The sequence below is a fragment of the Protopterus annectens genome, chromosome 7.part1 (assembly GCF_019279795.1).
Source record: "Protopterus annectens isolate FY-2018-M chromosome 7.part1, PAN1.0, whole genome shotgun sequence".
Taxonomy (NCBI): domain Eukaryota; kingdom Metazoa; phylum Chordata; order Ceratodontiformes; family Protopteridae; genus Protopterus; species Protopterus annectens.
In genome coordinates, this window is record NC_056740.1 from 91,677,706 (window position 1) to 91,701,946 (window position 24,241).

The 24,241-nt window shown below is 41.2% G+C and overlaps 1 protein-coding gene across 2 annotated transcripts in view; it reads right to left on the bottom strand.

Moving 5' to 3' along the window:
• MYO1E (myosin IE) overlaps positions 1 to 24,241 on the bottom strand; it is a 1,655,775-nt gene that overhangs the window by 533,218 nt on the left and 1,098,316 nt on the right. The window lies entirely within an intron of this gene.

Below are 24,241 nucleotides of genomic sequence, written 5' to 3' on the forward strand. Positions count from 1 at the left end.
GATGCAGTGTCAGAGAAGTTACTGTTGTTCTGTCACAGTACTTGGTTCTCTGGTTTGTTTACCAGCTGGGGAGCACTGTGTGCGCTGCCTGCATTTCTTTTCTGTATCCATGTGGATTTATACTGTCTGCTCTAATTTCTTCTCACATCCCAAAAGATATGCAGTTAGCAAATCTGGTGATATGTCACATTAGTGTGTGTGTGTGTGTGTGTGTGTGTGTGTGTGTGTGTGTGTGTGTGTGTGTGTGTGTGTGTGTGTGTGTGTGTGTACACATGTGCATACACATGCATTTTGGCTTTGGTATGAGTTTATGTGCTGTGATAGATTGTCACCTCTTCCAGGATTTGTTTTTTCCTATATATCCACTGAATTCTAGAATATGTTCCAGCTCTACCACAACGAACAACAGGATATAGTGGTTAATTTATGAATAAAGCAGTATACCATAACAGTGCAGAAAATAAATGAATAAATGAAGCAAGTAAAGTGCTTCACTCTTGAAACCAGAAATTGGAACACTGACATTCTATTCTTGTTCAATACACTGATGCATTCAGTCTATCTTTGTACCATTGAGGGATGAAGTCCTGACACCTTGGGCAATCTAAATTCAAAATTACATCTAAGAGAACAGAAGACTCAGGCAGGGGAAGGTGGGAAAGAATTTTTGTTGCTGACATACCCATCTACGGGAGGGAAAAGCTGGCTTCTGGTCAGTTGATCACCTTGGCACAAGAGGAAGTTTATAAGGTACCACAATGGCCAGAACCAGGACGTGAGCTTAGTGATGATCTCAAGCCATACATATATACAAATATTTCAAGCATGGGCATTAATGCCCTTCTAGCATGCCAATATAACAAAACACTTGTTCCCATAATAAGTGTCCAGGCTGTTCTTAAAAATATCTAAACTAGTACTTGCTTTATTGTAATTTTCTAGTCTGTTCCACACATCAGCTACTCTGTCAGAGAACCAATTAGTACACTTCTCATTCCTATGGAATCTTCTACATAGGCTGTGATTCTCTACTACTTTTTGATAACCTCAAACATCCCCAGAGGTAGTTGTCTCTAAATTCCCTATATAACTGAATAAGATCTCCTCTTATAAGAGACACTGTACAAGCACAGATATTTTAATCTTTCATAATAACTTAAATTTTCACATCCATGGATGCCCTTGGTACACTTCCGCTTACTCTTTCCAGTTTATTCATACTTGTTTTCTTATAGGGTTTCCATATTGTTATTCCATACTCAAGTTTGGGTCTAATGTAATTAACAAACAATGACCATCATTTTTGATTTCACAGACTTTATACAACCTATAGTTCTATAACTATCATTAACTAATTGGTTGATATGATTAGAATAACTCATAGCTGAATCTACCCACATACCCAGGTCCTTAAATGAGTCTACAGTTTCACTGTGTGCTGTACTAAATATTCACCTTTCAGTTTATGTCTCCCAAATCTCATATGCTTAGTTTTTGATGTATTTATCATCATATTATTCTAGAGTGCCCAAATGGTCAATTTAGTCAAGTTATTTTGCAGACATGCCTTATCCGTAACACATGTAATCAGTTTACCCAATTTCAGGTCATCGGCATATAGACTGTAGAACACCTCACATGAAAAAGTTAGTTCTGAAAGATACCATCTAAACAAGTACAGGCCTAGGACAGAGCCATGTGGCACCCTGACTGTAACCAAGAATTTCACCTGTCCAGTTGCTGTATGATACTTTCCATGTCCTATTTGTAAGCCATGCAGCTATCCATCTTATCAAGAGTACATGAATACCTAGTTGTTCTAATTTATTGATCAGTGTTTTGTGTATGACCCTGTCAAATGCTGAAGTTAAACCTATATAAATTGCATCACAGCACAATTTTTCATTCATAGCTATTATTATATTGTTATAGACCATCATGTTACAGGTGGTAATAGATCCACTTTCAATATATGCATGCTGATATATGGTTTCAAGTCCCAACCTATCCAGTTCTGACAAAAACACATTCAATATTACCTTCTCCATTATTTTTCCACAACATGAAAAAAGATGTTATGTACTCACCATAATGTTCCATATTGGTAGTCTATCTCACCCTTCATTTTTACATATGGGTTCAGAGCTGCCGATTTACAAGCTTGAAGACTTCTGGTTGGCTTGTGGCTAAGCAGGTATCCCATGGTGCACCAGTGCAATCCCCAGATCTTGTTTGCTGCTTGCTAGAAACAGAAAACCCCCTAACCAACAAACCAATACTAAAGGGTCACCAACCAAGACAATCAAATTATTACCTCCAGATCTTCCAGGATGTGGTCAGGAGGGCGGGCTGTTAAAAATGAAGGTTGAGATGGACTACCAACATGGAACGTTATGGTGAGTACATAACTTCTTTATGTTTGGTAGTCCAATCTCACCTTCATTTTTACATATGGGACAGCATCCCTAGCGCCTTATTCTTGGGTGGATCATTGGAAAATACTGCTGAGCACCATGGAGCCAAAGGATGTTCTACCTCTGGATGCCAAATCCAACTTATAATGTGTAATAAAGGTGTGAGGGATAGCCCACGTAGCTGCTGCACAAATATGATCAAGTGGTACCCTGGCATGAAAGGCTGCAGAGGTAGATAAAGACCTGGTAGAGTGAGCTTGATCCTGTGGGGTAAATGTATGCACTCTGAATTGTAGATGAAGGCTATGCAACTAGAAATCCAATTAGACAATGTCACCTTAGAAACTGGTAAGCCCAATCTGGAGTCGGAAAAAGAAATGAATAACTGGTCTGACTTCCGAAATTCTTTGGTCCATTGCAAATACAAATGTAGCTGTCTATGAACGTCCAGCTGGTGGACACAATATTCAGTTGCATTACAGTGATTGGGAAAGAAAACTGGAAGCTCAATGGACTGATTTAAGGTGGCATTAGAACAAACTTTGGGAACAAATGAAGGATTGGTACGTAAAGATACCCTGTCTTTATGAAAGATTAAATAAGGTGGCTTAATAGACAGGCTTGTAGCTCGGATACACATCTGGCTGACGTAATAGCTACTAAAAACACAGTCTTCCAAGACAAATATTTTAAAGAAGATGCGTGAGAAGGTTCAAACGGAGGGGATGTCAACTTGGACAACACAAAATTTAAGTCCCAAGAAGCCACAGGTTCTTGTAATGGTAGTCTCAATAAAGTGGCCCCTCTCAAGAAAGTCTTGCATAGCTTATGAGACATAAGGTTGGCATTTGGGGACCCTAAATAAAAATGAGAAATTACCGGCAACTGTACTTTGATGGTGGCCGTGGCAGTTCCCTGCTGAAAAAGCTCCGAAAGGAATTCCAGAATCACAGGAATAGGAGCAGTGTAAGGATCCACATTAATTTTCTGTGCCCAAATAGAAAACCTTTTCCATTTACTGTCATACAGCCTTCTGGTTGAAGGTTTATGCGAGGATAAGAGAATATGTGACACTGAGGAAGAAACATCATGAAGCCTGACTAGAGATGGAACTGGGGCAGCCATGCTGTCAATTTGAGGGTGTGGAGAGCGGGATGTAACGAACCCGACATGTGGGTCAATAGATCTGGAACTAGGTCCAGAATCCAAGGATCATCCAGGAGAAGAGGCTCGAGGAAGGAGAATCAGACCTGATGAGGCCACTAAGGAGCAATGAGGATCAACTTGCTTCCCAGCTGATTGGCTTTCTGAATCACTTTGGGGATAAGAGGGAATGGAGGAAAGGCATACAGAAGTCCTGTGGGCCAATCGTGGACCAGAGTGTCTCTGAGTGTTTCCCCCAGAGGGGGAATCAGGGAAAAATAGCTGCAGCACTTGACATTGACTGGGCTGGCAAAAAGGTCCCAGCAAGGCTGTCCCCATCTCCGGAAAATCTGTTCCACTATTTCCCATTTCAGAGACCACTCGTGAGGCAGTAAGATTGCTGGCTTAGCTTGTTGGCTATCACGTTGGTTGCCCCCGGAATGTGCATTGCCCCCAGAAAGTGCTGGGAAGAAATCACCCATTCCCAAACTCGCATGGCCTCTCGACAGAGTGGGTAAGATCTGGTACCGGCCTATTTGTTGATATACCACACAACCGACATGTTGTCTGATTGTATTGCAACTGTCCCTGGAGGAAGAAGGTCCTGAAGTGCTTGCAACACCAGAAGCACAGCCCTCATCTCCAGAACACTGATATGCAGATGAGCCTTGTGTTCTTGCCATGTGCTGTGGACAGTCCTGCCAAGATAATGCCCCCCCCCCCGACCTGGGAGGCATCCATGGACACAGTGGCAATGGGTTGGGCAGGAACAAAGGGAGCTCCCATGAACAAGTGGTTGGGGGCTATCCACCAATGAAGGTCCTTTCTGCATGATTCCCTCAGCAGGATAGGGTGACTCAGTGGTAGATATTGGAATGACCACTGGGAAGACAGGAGTCATTGGAGGATTCTCATGTGCAACCTGGCTAAAGGTATTCACAGAATGGTTGAGGCCATCATACTGTGAAGTTGAAGAACGCATTTTGCTTTGACTTTCCGAAATGGAAGAAGACGCTGAACTTGTGAGATGAGGTTTTGTGCTCTTTCGGCAGGGAGACAAACTGTCATATCCACTGTGTCTACCTCTGCGCCTATAAAAATCACAGATTGCGAGGGCAGTAATGCAGATTTTTCCCAGTTTATGGAGATCCCTAGTTGAGCACAAAGTTGAATAGTGGCGTTCCTGTTTTGGATGAGTAGATGCTTGGTGGGGGTGGTCAGGAGCCAGTCGTCCAAATATGGAAAAATCTGGAATCCCTGACATCTCAAGTGAGCTGTCACTACTGCCATGCATTTGGTGAACACCCTGGGGGCTGTGGTGAGACCAAAGGGCAGAGCAGGAAACTGGTAATGATTGGCTCCCAGCCGGAAGAGCAGATATCTCCTTGATGCCTTGTCCATTTTTATATGGTAGTAGGCGTCTTGGAGATCCAGAGAGCACATCCAATAGTCTTTCCCTAACGACTGCAGTGTGACCATCCAAAACTTGTCCTTCTTCATGGATTCATTTAATCTGCTGAGGTCCAAAATTGGCCTCCAGTCTCTGGTTTGTTTTGGGACTAAAAAGAACCTGGAGTAAGTTCTGGATCCTGTCTGGTCTGCTGGGACAGGCTGGATGACTCTTTTTAAGAGTAACTTGTTGATCTCCACAGTTGCCTGATCCCTGTGATTGGGTGGAACATCTGGGATCTTTTTGGGAACAAACAGTGGAAGGGAAAAGGGTATGATATAGCCTCTGGTAACAACTCTTTGTACCCACTTGTCTTGGGTGATATTTAGCCAGGCTTCTGAATACAAAGAGATGCGACCCCCAACTGGCCCCAGAGATACACAGTCGGGCCCCACATCAGGAGTGCTGATAAGGCTGCCCTTGAAAGGAATCATGGCCTTGCTGGTATTGCGGACCACCTCTGCCTCTAGGCTGACATCTACCATTTCCTCCTCCTCTGCCTCTGAAGGAGGATTCACTCTGTGTGTCCGGAAAGACCCTCTGGGACTTTTTGAACCACATTTTACCTCCCCTTTGACCTTTGGGGTATGGTTAAGAGGGAACGGTAAAACGGACTCCCACGGCAGAGAGAGTCTTTCCTTCCTGCTCACACCGACTGAGTGTTTCTTTCACCTTGGGACCAAACAAAGAGGAACCATCAAATGGGGTATTGGTGAAGGTGGACTTGAATGGTTCTGCAAAATTACACAGGCACATTCAGGAGTGGCACCTAAGGGCAACTCCTGAACCCACTGCTCTGCTCGCTCCATCAGCTGCATGAGAGATAAGCCGCATGGAGGAGTTAACTACCGAATTTAGGGTGGACAACTGAGCAGAGATCCTATCAGGGACTCCCTCAGGGCAAGCATCCTGTATGGAATCTCCTAGCTCCTTGAGGAGATCCCTCTGCAACCTCGTGAAGTGAGTAAGATAGTTCAGAGATCGAAGTGTAAATGCTGCTAAAATAAATTCACGCTTCCCAAATCTGTCCATCTGTCGAGACTCCTTGTTTGGCGGATGAACAGAGGAAGAAGTCTCTGCCAACTCCTTCTTCGTGGCCACCACCACCCCCATGGCATCTACGGGAACACCCTTAGACAAGAACTCTTTTCCAGGAGGGGCAGACAGAAACTTATTTGGTCTCCTGGGGACTGACTCCACAACATCGGGAGTATCCCACACCTTCCGACTAATCAGATCCATTAGTTTGTTGAAAGGTGGAGACACCCAAGAGGCAGAGGGTTGAGACCTGAAAGCCTTCAGGTACACTGACTCCTCATCAGAAGGGTTGACAGTGGGCCAGTTGCACCTCTGTTTAAGGATCCAGGATTTCCACAAAGGAGACATCATCAGAAGATGACTTGGGGTTTCCCTTCTGACTCCTTGAGGTCATGTCCAATGTCAGAGACTCATCCTGGGAGTCAATATGCTTCCTCTTGCATACCCTCTTCCGGGAAGGCTCCTCAAAGGGACATTCTGGGGAGGCCTTGGAAGAGTGGGGACCACCAACTGGTGGCTCCTGAGGCTGCAGGTCTCTGCTGTCGCCAGAGAGAGTAGGTACTAAGACTGAAGTGGGTGCCCTAGGGGGGAAGAGTGCTTGTACCACTGGCAGGGGCTGTAGATTGAGACAGCACGCTCCTCATCACCTCAAAAGCTGACCTCTCCAGCTCTGAAGACCTCCCCCACTCCGAAGAGACAAAGGTTGGTGCCGGAGCCAGAGCCATCGGCTCCGAGATAGATGCAGGGTCCAAGTTCACCCTGGCGGAAGCACCGACAGGAAGGCTCGGAACCAAAGAAGATCGATTCAAACCCTCCCCATCAGCGCTGACAGAAGAGCTTCGGTCCCTGGACACGACGAACAGAGCCAAGTGTGTTGGAGCCGAACCCAGCACCAATGCAGCAGCAAGGGGAGCCGGAACCGAGGGTTCCTCCACTGGTAACAAGCACTCCGACTCCGAAAGGCCAACAAGGCTCGGAGGAGGAATAACAGATGATGGCAAAACTGGATCGAGTGGCTCCAGAACCAACTGGGTCGGAGCCAACAAAAATTTAGGCAGAGCAGACGACTTCAGGAGTCTCAGTACTACCCTCTCCACATCTTCTTCCAAAAGGCTCCTGGAAGATCTGGAAGATCTGGAAGATAAAGTAGGGGATCTTGGCCTAGGAGGCACTGGAGACTTGATTAGTAAGGAGACCGGTAGGGATTCTACAGACTGCCTCGGAGCAGTAGAGTCAACTGCCATTTCCAAAGGCTCAGAAGTCGGCACCGAAGCACCTGTGACCAAATGATACCATGGTGCTCTCCTTCGGCTCTGAAGACTGAGGAGTCGAGGAGGTAGATTTTGGTAATTTGGAAGGCGGCTCTGAGACACCAACCGGTGCAGGAGAAGGCCTTTTAGAAGCTTTCGGTTTGGATTCAGATCTAGATTTTGTAGACTTGGAAGAAGCTGATGAACTAGATAAAGCTTCCTCAAAGGTTGGTTTCAGAAGACCCTTGAGTATCCGCTTGTTCTTTTTCTCCTTCAACACTATAGGAGAGAAGGCATGACAGAACAAGCATGATTCCTGCAAATGGATGGCTCTCAAGCAGTAGACACAGCTACAGTGGCCATCCGTTAATGACATTTTCTGGGAGCATTTCATGCATTTTTTGAACCCAGAGGGTTTATGCTCCTTGCTATCCTTTGACACTGCAGACACACATGCAAAGCCAGAGGAGAGATAGGAAGAGAGAGAATAAGTGAGGACTAGGTCCTCTAACTAAAACAGGCCTAGCCCTGCAGAAGAGTTACATGAGAACTAGGTCCTCTAAGTTAAACGGGCCTAGCCCGGTGTAAGAGAAACTAGGTCTTCTAACTTAAACAGACCAAGTATTTAACACAGACACACACAGATTCAGTAACACAGGAAAAAATTTGAGATGTCAAAATTACAAATAGATGAGTCACACGAGGACTAGGTCCTCTAAGTTAAAACGGGCCTAGCCCGGTGTAACAGAAAACTAGGTTTTCTAACTTAAACAGACCAAGTATTTAACACAGATACACACAGGTTCAATCACACAGAAAAAAATTTGTAATAGCAATCCTATAAATACCAGCTTAGCGGATCCCTGCCAAAGACAACAAATTAGCAGTCAACAGCGACCAAAAAAGGTCCGAGCAGTACAAATAAATCAACAGGAGCCCCTGTTGATTAAGAGCGGAAAAAACACCAAAACAAATGTTCTACCTAGGCAAGAAAAGTGCAACGGCGCCTAACTATGGCACATAGGATACTAAAACTACTACAGTGAAAAGAGTCCACAAGGACAACTTAGGCAAAGGCCTATAAGATAACAACACTAAATAACACTAAATATGCAATATTCACTATGAATGCAAAGAATTGAAAAGGACTTAGCCAGAGCCAAGAGAAGCACATCCGAACTCGTCGACGCTGCAAACGAGATCTGGGGATTGCACTGATGCACCATGGGATACCTGCTTAGCCACGAGCCAACCAGAAGTCTTCGAGCTTGTAAATCGGCCAAGTCAGAGCCAAGGATCGGCTCCAGACCCATATGTAAAAATGAAGGTGAGATTGGACTACCTAACATGTAGACTTAAGGATCTATATGACTCTGGGTTTGTCCTGCTCCCCTTTCTCTTAAACACAGGTTTAATAACCGCATGTCTCCAATGTTGAGGAATCTCCCCGTATTTATATGACCTAGTGAATAATACATATAATGGTACCATAAGGTCTTGCTGAAGTATTCTCAGGTCATTGCTACTAATTTCGTCTCCTCCCTGTGCTTTGCTTGGATCCAGTTTGCGCAGTTCTTTTTCAACATAATCTAATTTGATTCCAGTATCTGAGGTTACCTGGATGTCACTAGGACAACTTATCACCCCTTTTGTGGAGCCAAACTGTTTTGCATAATATTTTGTAACTATATCTATAATCTGTTGTGTCTGAGAATAAATTTTAGAATCTGCACACAGTTCATCAGTTTGTATGTCTTTACGCCTTCCACATCTTGTGTATCTATAAAAAGGATTCCTATTATGCTCATTATCTTTATATAAATTTTCTTCAAATTTTTCTTGATCTTGTCTCCCACTATGCTTAATCTGCTTGTCCAGCTTGTTTATTTCAGTTTTCAAAGCTGTAGTTCGACCACTCTTCCATTTCTTGTAGTTTTTGTCTCTCCCTTTAATCAGGTATATTGTTCTTCTGGAAATATATCCCCCTGACGTTGTATGCCTAGATTCTGATGTTAAACATTTGTTTTTATTTTTTGCACTCAAAATATTTCTCTTTCAAAACTTTCCACATTCCATCTGCAATTTTACAACTGAACACCTCACTTCAGTTAGTTATACATAGTGACTGTTTTGCTTCCATATAATCTGCAATTAACTTTCTGTGCAATGGTTTAGATTTCAGTTTGGCAGAATTATCTAGCAACAAATTAACATTTATAATGCCATGATCATTGCACATAAATGGTGATAAACTTGACTTGAAATAAGAGTAATTTCTTTGGGAACAAAACAATGTCTGGTATGTTCCTTACCCTGGTAGTATTTTTATATTCTGAAGCAACTGTTGTTCCTGAATATACATTGTGAATAATTTCCTTACTAATGTTGTTGAATCAATATTATTTCAGTCTGTTTCTGGTAAATTTAAGCCCCAGCTAATATTATTCTTCCCTCCTGTGTTTCATGCAAGAAATGTATGAATTCCTCTATGTCATCTGCACTTGACTTTGGTGGTCTACACACACCAACAATTGTTATATGTTCCAGCATTGTCTTTATTGTCACAGTTACACAGTCTATAGTATTGGTGTTATCACTGAACATGTAATAATCACAGGTCTCATAACTATGTTTAATCCCTATATAACACCTCCCCCTGATTTTTTGTCAGAATGTGTATTACAGTAAAAACATTTATACCCTGACAGGACTGGTTTCCAGTCATTGTTCTTTAACCATGTTTCACAAACAATAACATCAAGCTTGTGGGAAAGTAGCAAATGTTCCAATAAAAAAAAAACTTTATTATTAATGCACCTAGCATTAACAACCATCAGAGATGCATCAAATGTTGCTATCTGTCAACTGTTAAATTTTTGACCTGGCAAAAATCCTGCCTAGTGTTTGACAAACATTGAAAAATACCTGCTGCAAAAATTCTCTTCCTTGATCTTGACAAGTGCATGGCATCCTGTCTGAACACATGTGCCCAAAACTAGGCTTGGGTGCTTTATACATTTCCTTTTTTTTTAAAACGGGACATTTTTTCCATGTAGGTATTTACTCTTAAAAACCTTTTCATTCATGGTGATCTGACTGTCCTTTCTATAGGTGATTTGTGGAAAAAAGATCCCAACACCAGTACAAGCTATACTACCTAAGAGGGCTCCAACATACAGTGTTCCACAGCCTTACTAGTCCCCTCCTTTTCTTCAGTATCCTCATTATGGTGCTGCACAGTATTAAATACGTATGCATGTCCGGAGTATTAAATTGCTGTTTCACGTTTGCATCTGGCTCATGACTAACGACTTTATGGTTTATTAAATTAATACAAAAATGACTACTCTTTTAAAAAAGTGTACACATTAGCCACAAATTATCTCCTCAATTTAGACCTATTTTAACAAGTTAGTAAGAAAAAAATCTGATAAGTGTTAGAATAACAATGTTAAGGATTTCCATTTTAAGCTTAAGCTTGCAACTCCATACTATCAGTTTAGCTGTAATTGCAGAAATATATACGGGTCTATATTATAGGCTCAAACACTTACCTTATTGAATATCTAAACGTCGACCCCTCCTCATCGAACCGCATAAACACTGAATGCCCTAAACCAGGAAATTCAAAACATCGAACTATCATACTTGTCCCACCCCACTGCCTGCTACGTACTACCTACACAAACAAACTAAATAACCCACATACATACATTAACCAAACCCCTACTTCTATCCCTAAACTAAAACCTACTTCTAACCCTACACTAAATCTTACATATACCACCATGTATGCACTTAACTTAACCCGCACCCTAACCCTAAGGTCCATAACTATTGTACACTTACCTTAAAAAGCTAAACCCAAACAAACTAAATAATCCACACACATACACTTAACAAAACCCTACACTAAATCTAACATACATCACCATCTATGGGCTTACCTTAACCCGCACCCTAACCCTAAGGTCTGTAACTATCACACACTTACCTTACGGAGCTATACCGCAGAAGGCCAACCATGATGATTCGACGTTTCTGGTTTTGCTCTTCTGAACGTTCGATGTTTTCGCATTTCGATAAGGACAGGTTGATGTTTAGGGATTCAATAAGGTAAGCTTCGGGTTTATAATATAGACCCATATATACGGTGATTATGGAGTTAAAAGACAAATCTTGCTGGGTTTATGGGTACAGGGAGTTTGTCCCATCCAAAAATGGCTTCATTGTATGACAGAGAGTTTTGAGGCTTGTTGTTATTTAAATACTAAATGCACTTGAATTTTCAAAGTTATGAGAATTAAAGTTTGGAATTTTGGAAGTTCCAAAATGTTGTCTAAAAGTACGTATACGCATTCATTTATTGTTTTCCATATCTGCATTTTTCATTTATAGGTAGTATTTATGATAAATGATTAGGTGCAGTTTAGTAACACATCTATTTATTACTGGAAATATTACTGTAAGTATGTAAGTGCATTTTCTGAATTTTTACCTTAATATTTATAAGGTCAGTACTTAACTGACTGTAATAAACCTTCAAAATGGCGTTAGACCTGTTGGAGGCATTGAAAATTCCCTCCTCAATGATGATAAATACACATTAGTAAGAGAAGGTCAGGTACACTGATCGCTCCACAACCTTTGACACAGTTCGTCATCCTTGGTTTTTGCAGATTATGACCAATCTCTATTAGTGCATCTAATGTTTCACAGGTTATCTATGCAAGTGCGTACAACCTTTTAGTGGAATGCAGAGATTTCTCCTTTTCAACCTGCTCATCTCAGAGTGCCCCAAAGATCCATGCTAATCGCACTTCTCTATTATCTATGCAAACATAGCCAATCATGGCAGAAGCATTAAGCCAAGTTCAGGATACTGATGTTTCTATATTTTGCTCTTTCTGATCATTTAGCGGAGGCAGTTAAAGCTACAAGTTTTAACATCCTACTGCTGCCTTGTAATGTTGGTATCCCATCCAAAATTACATCTGTGCTATTTGTGCCCAAATCACCAACTTCCTTACACCCTCACAAAACAGCCTCTGGTATCCTCACCACAATCTCATTTCTTAAGAAATTTAATATTGTTTCTACAGATTTAAAGCTAAATGAAAAAGGGACATATACAAAGCTTCCTGGGTGGATTATTAATAACTAGCTAACCTAATTTGATGAAAAGTATCAATTAGATTAAGCAAAAACCTGACATACTGCAGAAGAATAGTTACAATGTAACTGGTTCTGCAATTGTGACACTATCCATTCAAACATTTTACTGTTTCCTCACATTCAAGTACTCTCAATAAAATGTACACATAATGTATCCTCTTCTTGCTTCCTCTGCCAGATAGAGAGTATATATTTTTTATTTCAGAAATTACTTTTTTTACATTCATTTACTTCATCACTTTTCACACTACATGTTGTTCTTGCTGTTTTTTCTTTAACTGACTGATTTTTAAAATGATTTTTATCAGTGTATGTTATGCTGCCTTCTCAATTTATTGTAAATTAAATTTTATTACATTATCATAAAATATAATTTACAAAAATTTTCTTCCCAGGACTCATTGCAAATTATGCTGATTTCTTGTTTTATGGTTGGACTATAAAATGCATTTATAATATCATCAAATGCAATTTATGAAGATTTTCTCTCTAGGACTCCACTGATTACCAAGATGGACTTTGAGTTAACTAACTAACTTAATACATTGCATACATATCTTACTCATTCTTTATAAAACATCATACATATACAGCTATATATAGATAAACTATTAAAACAGTTTTTGCAGTTTATACATTTCCATGCTATCAGTCCCTCAATTTCAAAACTTTAAGTGCAACAGGGGGCAATATGCACCGAATCAAATTTTATTCTAAAGCACCCAATTCTTCTGTTTACACGCTTCTGTTCTGGAAAGATAAAAGCATATTAATCCAGTTGCATGGATTGCGAGATGATTTACTTAAAGGAATGGTGGTGCAGAATGAGTCAGAAAATGAAGGAGATGTTTCCTGGGGGAGAAAATACAAAAGGAGGAAGCAGAGACAATCCTGAAGAACAGTGGTGAGATGGAAAAGAAAACAAATGCAGAGAAATTATAAGAAGACAAAAGTGAAGTAGCAGAAAAGAAGGCAGAAGAAAATGAAAAACAGAAGTACATGGTAAGTATTCAAAGTAAAGAAGACAAAGAAATGGACAGGTATGAAGTGTGGGGCAACTCTATCTGCTCCTAAAATAACCTTACCCATCTTCAAAGTATAACACAAGAAGCGTTTAATTCCACTGAGGCATGGCTCACCAACAAGCATCTTCTACTTAATCCCAAGAAAAACAAACTTTGCTATTATTACTCAAGTGACTCCCCCCTAAAATTACTACCTATACAATTACTTCTGTGAACAACACAACAACTGTCTCTCTCACACTAAGCTTTTAGGTGTTATGATAGACAACAATCTTAAATCTGATTTGCATATCAATAACAACATAAAAAGGACCAATCAAAAACTGGGCATGTTGTACACAGTTAATAAATTCCTCAAAAATTCTACTAAAGTAACTCTTGCTACCACTTATTTCTATACACCTTCCCTATCCTAACTAATATTCACTTTTCCCTAAAAGCAAAACTCAGTCAATGCTATAATAAAATAGCCAAGTAACTCTGCCAGATATAACATTTGGTAATAAAGATGGAAGTAGAACTTATTTGGTGGAAAAAAACAGTAGAATAAATAAAACAAACCTGTTTTTTCTGGAACAAAAGTCCATAAGAAAAAAGCAGTTTCCACCAAATGGATTAAAATATTTATTCAGCACCAGAACGAAACATAAATATATGAAAATACAAAACCAAATAAATTCCAACAGTGAGCGCTTTCAGGTTGTTACCCTTCTTCAGACATTTCTTTGCCAAGCATAAAAGGATATTTAAAACAACTTTCCGCCAATCATTAAAAAGTATTGCATCTGCCTTTTCTTTAAGGCGGGTTTTATTGGAATAACCTCATTGAGGCCAGGAAGCCTATGTGCTGTTAGTTCTAGGATCCATCTGGTTTCCTCACATTCAGTTTTATTCACTGTATCTCCCCCTCTGTTCCCTTTTTGTATATGTCTAATAACCATAAATGTAAAATAGTGACCTGGAGAAACAGAAATATGTCTAAAGTATTCTGCTCATTCTTCAGCCTTATGGCTGATAAATGATTTAAAATTCTCATCTTAAACATACAATTAGTTTTTCCTATATAATGACAGGTATACAGTTGACATGTCGCTAAATAAATCATATTTGTAGATCTACAGTTAGCATTTTTTACAAAATGATAATTTTTACCAGTGCTGGGATGAATAAAATCAGTATTTACATTAATGTGACTGCAGGCTTTACAGGAACCACAGGGTTTTGTACCCTTCTTGGTACCAGTGTGTCCTTCTACTTCTCCTCCTTCGTGGCTCAGCAGATCTTTCAGGTTTTTATTTCTCCTGACCCCAAAACTAAGTGCTATCCCTACTACTCTACTAATTTTTTCATCTGAAACTCGTATCTTCCAATTATTTCTTATTATATCACAGACCCCATGTATGTTACTGCTGTAAGTGAACATGAGTCTTGGACCTTTACTTTGCTGTTTCCATTCCACAATACAAAGCATTTGTTTTATTAGCTGTTATTATTAAAATTCTTCATTGATTGAAATATTTTGGAATTTGGTATTGGTGAAATGCAAGTGTTTTAAGAGGGAAGACAGCCTTCATTGCACCGGAGCTACACTTTGTTATCCATTCCATAATAGTTTGGTGCCCTTCCCCACTGGAGTTCAGCCAGGGCCTGATTCTATCTTGCCTCAGTATTTTTTGCCTTGCAGAGGTTTACCTCACCTTTTGTCTATCATAACCTCTTTCTACTAAATGATCTTGTAATTGTAGTGTCTTCTTTTCAAAATCTTCATCTTCTGTACAAATACTGGATATCCTGCTTAACTGTCATCCAACTATATTGTTAAAGGTATACTGAGGGTGCATACTGTCCCGTGCTAACAGACTGTTTTTCCAGGCCAGTTAGCTTTCAGAGAGTGTTTTTCTGACAAAAAATGTGGGTGGTGTAAACAGCATCTTTTCACTGGGATCAACTATATGAGAAAACTTTGGACCTTAAGCCATGAGGTAAATTTAATTGCAATAATGCAAGGGTAATTTACCTTGCAAAATGCTGTACCTATACTGCATTTTAGGTTGGCAAGACTAAAAAGTGCCTTGAACAGAAGAGTTTATCATCATCATTATAGAACTGTGAAGAATGCCAATGACAGGGCGTTGGCAAGGCATGGCTCACCTTCTACTGACTTTACTGGATTTAAATTTCTTGTGCTGGAGCACATTTCTACAGGTGCTTGGGAGAATTGTTTATTGCAAACAGAAATGCACTGGCAGCTTTATTTGAATGCTACCAATTATCCTTGTTTGAATTAGTGTGTGTCTACTGTAAGTGAATTAAAACTAAGAGCTTCCAAATTGTAATGTGTGTACTGCATCTTTAAATGCATGTTTTTTTTAAGTTTCTTACAGCTTTTCAGTGGCTGGAGCTGGGTGTGTGTGTAATGATGCAATTTCCTATAAGAATGTTTTTTTGTTTTTTTTTTTCCTGAATGGCATAGTTCTGAAGAAGTCATTAAGTTAAAAGTGCTTAACTGTGTTATTCTTATTCATTAAATACTCTGACAGTTGAATTGTGGCTTCCTGGTCATTTGTTTTCTTACCTGGTTCTTTTTTGGCTTCTGTGTACCAGTTTCAGGGTCTGCATGGAATTTTTGGTTTATTTGTTTAAGTGATTTGCGCTAGCATTGCACATTTGGGTATCTTCTAGTGTGTTTTTACATGAGGAGGATTGCGTTTATTCATCTTATGGCAGGAGGAATTTGCCTGGTCTATCTGAGCTGGGAAATAAATAAAAGGGCTCATAGTGTAGTCATTGTATTGGCCAGAGTGCTCATTAGTTAGTTTTGTTTTTTCTGTACTGCTATAAAATTTTGTGCATTTGCATGGGTTAGCAGTGCCCTGTCAGTAGCAAACACCTAAAAAAATGGTTCATAAAACTGTACCCTGTAAAGCAGCAACATAGAGCAAATACCTTATGTGCTAACAAACTTAGAGCAGATAGTTGGGAGTCTATTGGCAATGCCTACCAATTTAGTTGAATTCAGTATTGTATAAACCTTAAAGTTAGTAGAATGTAGTACTGTTCAGCTTAATCTGCTTGGATAATGCACCCTTAATAGCCTTCTAAACCCATACACCACCCCCTTGTAGCTCACAAATCAAAGAACTGAATAGTAGGGTCTATATTATATCCTCGAACGCTTAAAAAAGCGAACGCTGATTGATCTAACTTAATTTCGCGAAACTGTAAAATATCGAAGCAGCAGAAACTCAAATTTTTTCCCTAGGGAAAGAATTCGGTTGTCTGTTTCTGTTGCTTCAGTATTTTCAGTGTTATGGTGGAAAGTTAACGGTCGGATTCAGGTAAGTGTGCGATTGTGTGGATGTGAGTGTTAGGGTGATTTAGGTGAGTTAGGGTTAGGGCTCGGGTTAGGTGTGTGTGCGATTGAGTGGACATGAGGGTTAGGGCGGATTTAAGTGAGTTAGGGTTAGGGAGCGAATGAGGTGAGTGTGCGATAGTGACGGACCTTAGGGTTAGGGTTTGGGTTAAGGTAAGTGGGTAGTTAGTGGTGTGTGCATAGCTTAGTGTAGGGTTAGGTATCAGATTTTAGGTGTATGTGTGTGGATTTCTGTTTGTTTGGTGTGCTTGTGTTGTGTGTATGTGTTTTGGATCAGGGATTTTTTTCCCTGGGAAAAAAATCGCTGATCTGACAGTTCGAGATTGTAGGCTTTTGCTTAAATTAGGTCGATCAATCAGCGTTCACTTTTTTAAGCATTCGATGATATAATATAGACCCGAATAGTATGGATATGCAATTTCCTAACTTCAATGTAGCCAGCTTGGTGGATATGGGCATCTTGAGATATTGTAGCAATTGTCTTCTGTTTACTGACGATCACTTAATCCTTAAATAAGCAGATACACTATGTGTGAGATGTACTTACATAATGACATTGGAGGCTAAACTCTTGCATACAAGTGCACAGCAGTTGTCAAAACCACACACAACACCCACCTCACATAGTACACAACACACACATAGATGAAAGTATGCTTAAGTACTTACAAGCAATCTTCCTAAACAACCAAGATTGCCTAGATCACCCATCATCAAAGCTATACCTCAGGAAGCCCAAAGGCACTCAGAAAAAACAACATCTAACACCACAAATACTGTCACTCTCAGTGAAGTGGCAAGCAAACACTTCCCAGGACTTTTGTGGTAGGAGACTCCATTGTAAGATATACTGATGCCCCTCTAAGCAGGCTAAACAAGAGAACTATTGCTAAAATGGCCTGGTGGTTAGCTACTGTGACTATAGTCTACAGGGTCCTGAGTTTGAGCCTTGCAGAGGCAGTTTATTTGGGGTTGGGAGCGTGGCCTAATGGTTAAGGTGTTTGCCTTACAAACACAAGGTATGGGGTTTGAGTCTCACAAGGGATAATTGGCTAGGCTTAAAATGGCTCGCAAGGGCAGTTAGCCTAGTACTAATCTATGAACCTATGAACCTATGAACATAACTGTTAGTTGCTTATCTGGACAAAAATCTGCCAAATCACATAAGTACTCAAGTCATTATGGCACATGTACCAGTGTAATTCTATCATAGTCCATGTAAGTGTAAATGACCCGAGATGCACCTCCCTAGATTATATGAAGAAAGACATTATGGAGCTTTCAGACTGTGTCTCAGGCTGGTATGATGAGGCTAGCACTGACGAGGATGATGCCAGACTATGAACAAAAAAAAAAGACTGATTTTAACAACTGGCTGTCTTTGTGGTCTCATTCTAAGGGGATCAAATATCTGTCAGCTTGGGAGGATGTGGTTAACAGACCACATTGCTTTGCCAAGGATGTTCTGCACCTCACCCCTCTATGCATTCAAATACTGGCTAAAAATGTATCCAGCCCACTCTACCTTTTTAAGGCAATGCCAAAATTACAAACTTAATGACACAGCAAAATCAACTCAACTGAGCCTCATGGCACTGCTGCTCAATGTCAGGAGCATAAACAAAAAACTACACTCCCTCTAAGCCTTCCTTACACTCAAGAATATATATTTGTGGAGTTACTAACACATAGTTTAAAGTGACAGAAAGCACCTTGACAGTGCAACATTTTAGTGCCTTCCATACTTTTAAACTAGTAGCTGAACAGAAAAAGGATAAAAGAAGGAGGTGTCTCAATATACATCAATAACAAGCATACCACAAGTGTGATCAGACAGCATGGCCACTGGAGCTCCTCCACATGCAGATCACCATAGACAAAATCCTGTACCATATTCTAGCCAGCTACAGGTCACCCTCCATTTCCCAAGATCATCACAATGCATACTTGAACCTACTGGAGACACTTACTATGCAACCTAACACCCTACTCATGGGAGACTAACTGCCTCATACAGACTGGAAATCTTACACAGCCACAGATCTACAGGTACAGAGATTCATGGACTTCATAAATACAAACACCCTTTACCAACTAGTGAATACACCCAACTAGAGGCTCCAACATACTGGACCTCATGCTTACTAATAGGGGAGAACACTGCACCACCCCCAATGTCTCATCCTCCCCGGTGAGATCAACCATGAAGTTGTCTCCTTCAAAATCAAAATCAACTCCATAATAACATTAAAGCCAAAAATCAGTTGGGAACTATTCCAAGGCAAATTATCTTTTATTAAGAGATGGATTGTCAAAAGTCAATGCCCCTACAAACACAGAGAACATAGTAGCCTATATGGAACTGCTGTCAGATACTCTGTAGAACCATGTCAGTGGCTGCAGAGAGACTACTGTATCTACAAAGAAACAAGCCCAGAACTAGCTCTAGAAACAATCACCTTGGTGGCATCTCAAATTAAATAGGATATACAAAAAAGGAAAAAAAACTAAGGCAAAAATCAGGAAGGGTAAACTCTCTCTCACAAAAGTAAATAGGCAACTTAGGGGACTAATTAGGTCAAGCAAAGCCATCGTTGAGGTTAAGATAGCCTCCCAGGTGAAAGATAAAGTACAGTTGTGTACACTTACCATAAATGTAAATATTCAAATGTATTCACTGTTGCAGTCATCACATTTGGGTTATCTGCCTGCAGGTAGCCCTCAGCTGGCCTGAATACCAGAGTCTTGGGATTTCTGCGTCAGATGCTGTCACTTCTTCCATGATGTCAGGTCGTCAGGGGTATAAAACATGCAGCAAATGCCATTACATCAGTTTTTCTTGCCCCAGATGTCAGGTGCTCCCCAAAATAGGAAGAAATTATATGGTGTGGAACACCCCCAGCAAAAAAGCAAATACACATGGTATAAGATATGCCAAACCAAAAAGGATAGTTCAAAGCAAAGACAATTAGTGGGCTGGAGGGAGGGTAACCAGGACTGCAACAGTGAATATACTCGAACAACTGCATTTATGGTAAGTGTACACAACTGTACTATGTTCTTCGTGTTTTACTGTTGCAGTCATCACATTTGGGTTGATTCCCAAAGCTAAGGAAGGGTGGAGGTAGATTAAGAAGCATTAGGCCTGGAAATCAGGCCCTGTAAGACTGCTGTGGCAAATCCAGCTCTGGATTTAGAAAAGATAGGCAAGTGGTAATGCTTGGTGAAAGTGCGTACAGAGCTCCAGGTCGCAGCTTCCAGGATGGTAGGTTTTCCATGGTGCTTGTAGCAGAAATGGATGCAGTGTGCTATCCATTTAGATATGGTTTGCTTTGAAATAGCCTTCCCCTCTGCCCCTGCAGCAAAGCTGACTAGCAGCTGGTCAGATTTTCTGAGATGCTTAGTCCTGTCCAAAAATAATCTAAGCTGTCTGTGTACGTCTAGAGAATGCAGTATCCTTTCCCCTTTATTTTGAGATTAGGGAAAAAAGTGGGCAAATGAATGGACTGGTTTAAAGCCACACTAGACACCACCTTGGGCATAAAAGATGGGTTAGTTCTGAGGGAAACCCTGTCCGCATGGAAGATAATGAAGGGTTCCACTGCCATAAGGGCCTGCAGTTCAGATACTCTTCTCGCTGAAGTGATGGCTAGAAGTAAAGCGGTTTTCCATGAGAGGAATTTCAACTCTGCTGTAGTAGCTGGTTCAAAGGGGGGAAGTGTAAGTTTTTCTAATACAAAGTTAAGGTCCCAGGCTGGAGTGGGAGCTCTCCTGGGGGGGTCTTAAATTTTTGGCCCCTCTAAGGAACTGTTTTACCAGAGGATGAGAGAAGAGGGGTGACTCAATATTATAATGAGCTGAGATGGCAGAGGCATGAATCTTAATTGAAGAGAAGTATAGGCCCTTGTGGGGCATTTCTGTTAAGTAATCTAGTATATGAGGTAAGCTGGGCACAGTTGTGCCCATCCCTTGAGAATGTCTCCAAGAACAGTATCTTTTCCACTTTTCTGAATAGGATTTTCTAGTACTAAGCCTCCTTGCCTCAAAAATGACATCCAGTACTTGCTTACTGAGAGTTGCTAGAGGTGAGCTCAGGGGATTAGCCAGGCTGCAAGGTTCAGGGTCTGAAGCTGAGGGTGCAGAATTTGGCCCCCCTGCTGGGACAGCAGGGAAGGGGTCTGAGGCAGTGCCATGGTTGTAGCACTGTCAGACTGTGCAAAAGAGGATACCAGTGCTGACGTGGCCAGTTTGGTGCAATCAGGATTGTCCTTGGCTTGTCCTGTTTGATCTTTAGTAGAACCTTCGAGAGGAGAGGCAGAGGGGGAAAGGCATAGACTGAGAGGCTTTCCCAGGAAAAGGAAAGGGCATCCACCTTCCAAGCTTGGCTGTGGGGAGTTCTGGTGCAGTATTTATTCAATTGATAGTTCTGAGGGGAAGCAAACAGGTCCATCTCTGGTGTTCCTCATCTGTTCCCCAAAAGTTTGAATATTTTGGGTTACAGTTTCCATTCATGTGGGTCCATGAGATTTCTGCTTAGGTTATCTGCCAGTGAATTTAGTTTACCTGGCAGGAATTGGGCTTGTAGGTGCACTTGGTTGCTCAAGGCTTTGTTCCACAGAGCCATGGCTAGTCTGCTGAGTGGGTAGGAATGTGTTCCCCCTTGCTTGTTTATGTACCACATAAATGTGGTGTTGTCTGTCTTTACCAATAGTTGTCCTGGAAGAATACAGCCTTTGAAGGCTGTCTGAGCATTCTGTGCAGCTAACATTTCTTTTTGATTGATATGTAGGTGCATCTGCTTTGGGTTCCATTTGTCCTGAATGCACTGCCCTGTCATGTAAGCCCCCTATGCATAGTCTGATGCATCTATTGTTAGGGTTTGGGTGGCAGGGGGTAGAATGAAAGAGAGTCCCTTGTTGTGGTTGCAGGTCTCTGCCCACCAAAGGAACTCTGCCCTTAGACACGGAATGATAGGAAGTATTGTTTCCAGGTCCTGAGAATGTTGACACCATAGACATTTTAGATACCACTGAAGTTTCCTCATGTGCAGTCTTGCATATGGAATTAACAGAATGCAATAGGCCATGAACCACAGAGCTTGCAGTATTTTCCTTGCAGATAGCTGGGTCTTTGTGGCCAGTAGGTTAAAGTAAGTTATCAAATAAATTTGTTTCTCTGGAGTGAGAAATGCCATCTGGGAAGTTGTGTTCAAACTTGCTCCCAGGAATATAATCTATTGGCAGAGTACTAGGTGCAATTTCTTTTCGTTGATGGTGTACCCCAGTGAAGTTAGAAGCCTCTTTGCAAATGTCAGGTGCTGTAGTAGCAAGTCCTGACTTTCCGCCTGAATCAGGCAATCATCCAAGTATGGGTAAATCTGTATACTTCTCTGCTTGCAAAAAGCAATGGCTGGAGCTAGGCACTTTGTGAATACCCTGGGCGCAGTAGATAAGCCAAAAAGAAGTTGCCAGCCAGGCATCCTTGGCTAGCATAGGAAGCAGCTGTTGGAGTGATAGCATTTTGAATTTTGGAACCACCAGAAAGGTGTTGAGAATAGATAAATCCAAGATAGGATGCCAGGAGTTGTCTTTTCTGGGAACCAAGAACAGTCTTGAATAAAAGCCTTGTCTCCTTTGTTCTGCTGGGAGAGGTTGAATAGCCTTGATGCTGAGGAGAGAAAGTACTTGCTTTTGGGCCTCCGCCCACTGCTTTGGGGGGGGGGGTCTGGCCATCCACTTAGGGTTGGGAGTGTGTGGAAGTGGAATCTGTATCCTAGTGAAACAATGTTTAAAACCCATTTGTCTTGGGTAATGTATTCACAGTTTTTTGCATGCAGGGCGAATTTTCCTCCTAAAGGTGCAAGTACTTGAGCAAGGCTTGGGGGAGTTAAGGATAAGTCACTGTGCAAGTTTACCATAGGGGGTGGCTTACTACTCTCTGTTTTGGACGTGGGAGAACCCCACTGCTTAGATTTGTGCATAACCTGAGACTGAAGTCTTGGTGGTCTGCTGCCCCTGGGGTTGGACTGAGAAGGCCTGGAAGGGACTTGAAAGGACCATTTCTTTGAAGGCCAATGCCTACTGAATCTATGTGGCTGTACCTGTAAGAAATCTTTAATAGTTTGCATAGATTTAGCTTTCTCCTCCATCCTTTTGAGAACTTCTTCTGCTTTACTGCCAAATAGGCGCTCTTGTTTTAAGGGTGCATCCAGTAATTTTGCTTTGACATGATCTGGTAAGTTTTGTTCCTTAAGCCAAGCATACCTTCTAAGAACAGGCCCAGTGACGGCAGCCCTACAAAATGCTTCTAAAGCATCAAAACCACACTGCAAAGTATGTTTACCAACTTGGTCAGCAGAATGCATTAACTATTGTCAATATTTGTGTTCTGCAGTCAGGAATCAACATAATTTTGTATTTAATTAGCCCCATAACAGGCTGCTGATATTTTAACATATGCAACTGGCAATTTAAAGCCCTAATGGCCAGAGTAGCAGAGGTGTATACCTTCTTACCCTATCTGTCTAAAGCCCTAGAATCCTTGTCAGAAGGGATAGGATTCTTGGCAGTAGTAGCCTTAATGCCTTTTGGTCCTTGGAAAATGGTCTCTGGATCCGCAGTAGGATTCTTGAAAAGGAATTTTTGAGAGTCAGATACTCTATAGTACCTGTTAGGTTTCCTGGGAGCTGGAGGCAAAGTATCCGGGGTAAGGCTGCATTCCAAGAAAACATCATCTACAATCTCCAGAACAGGAGGGATAGCTGGTGGCCTGTGCTGAGGCAGGTTTAAAAATTCCCTGAGTCTCTTTTTGGACTGAGAGTAGTCCTGGTTTCCCAGTGGAAATGCTCCCTAAGTGTATGCAGAGTTTCACCAAAATAAAAATCTTCTGGAGGGGAAGCAGAGGGAATGGAATCCTCTGCATCAAAATCCTCATAGGTAGATAAGGGTATATCCTGGTAGTCAGAAGAAACAGAAATATCAGATTCCTGATCAGAAGAATCAGAAGGAAAATAAGTTCTAGGTCACTTTGAGGGGGAAGACTGGCTCCCCCTCATTAAGGTAATAAGGTCTTCAACCATTCTAATCATTTGTTTTTGAGGCATGTGGGCCTGAGAATGCACTTTGGCCATCAGTTTCTTAGGCATAGTGCGAACTTCAGGCCTGAGAAATTCAGTATTTTTGGCTTGAAACAAAGTCATCGGTTTAATATGAAAATCGGTAGGCCTGAATACACCCTCAGAAGCCGGTGCCTGCACAGCGGCTCCGGACCCATCCAAGGTAGAGACATCTGCAGGTTCCATAGTCGAAGAAGCATCTCGTGACATACCCAACTCCGAATTAGTTTCAGAAGAGGCCTGCGAATCTGTAGAAGCA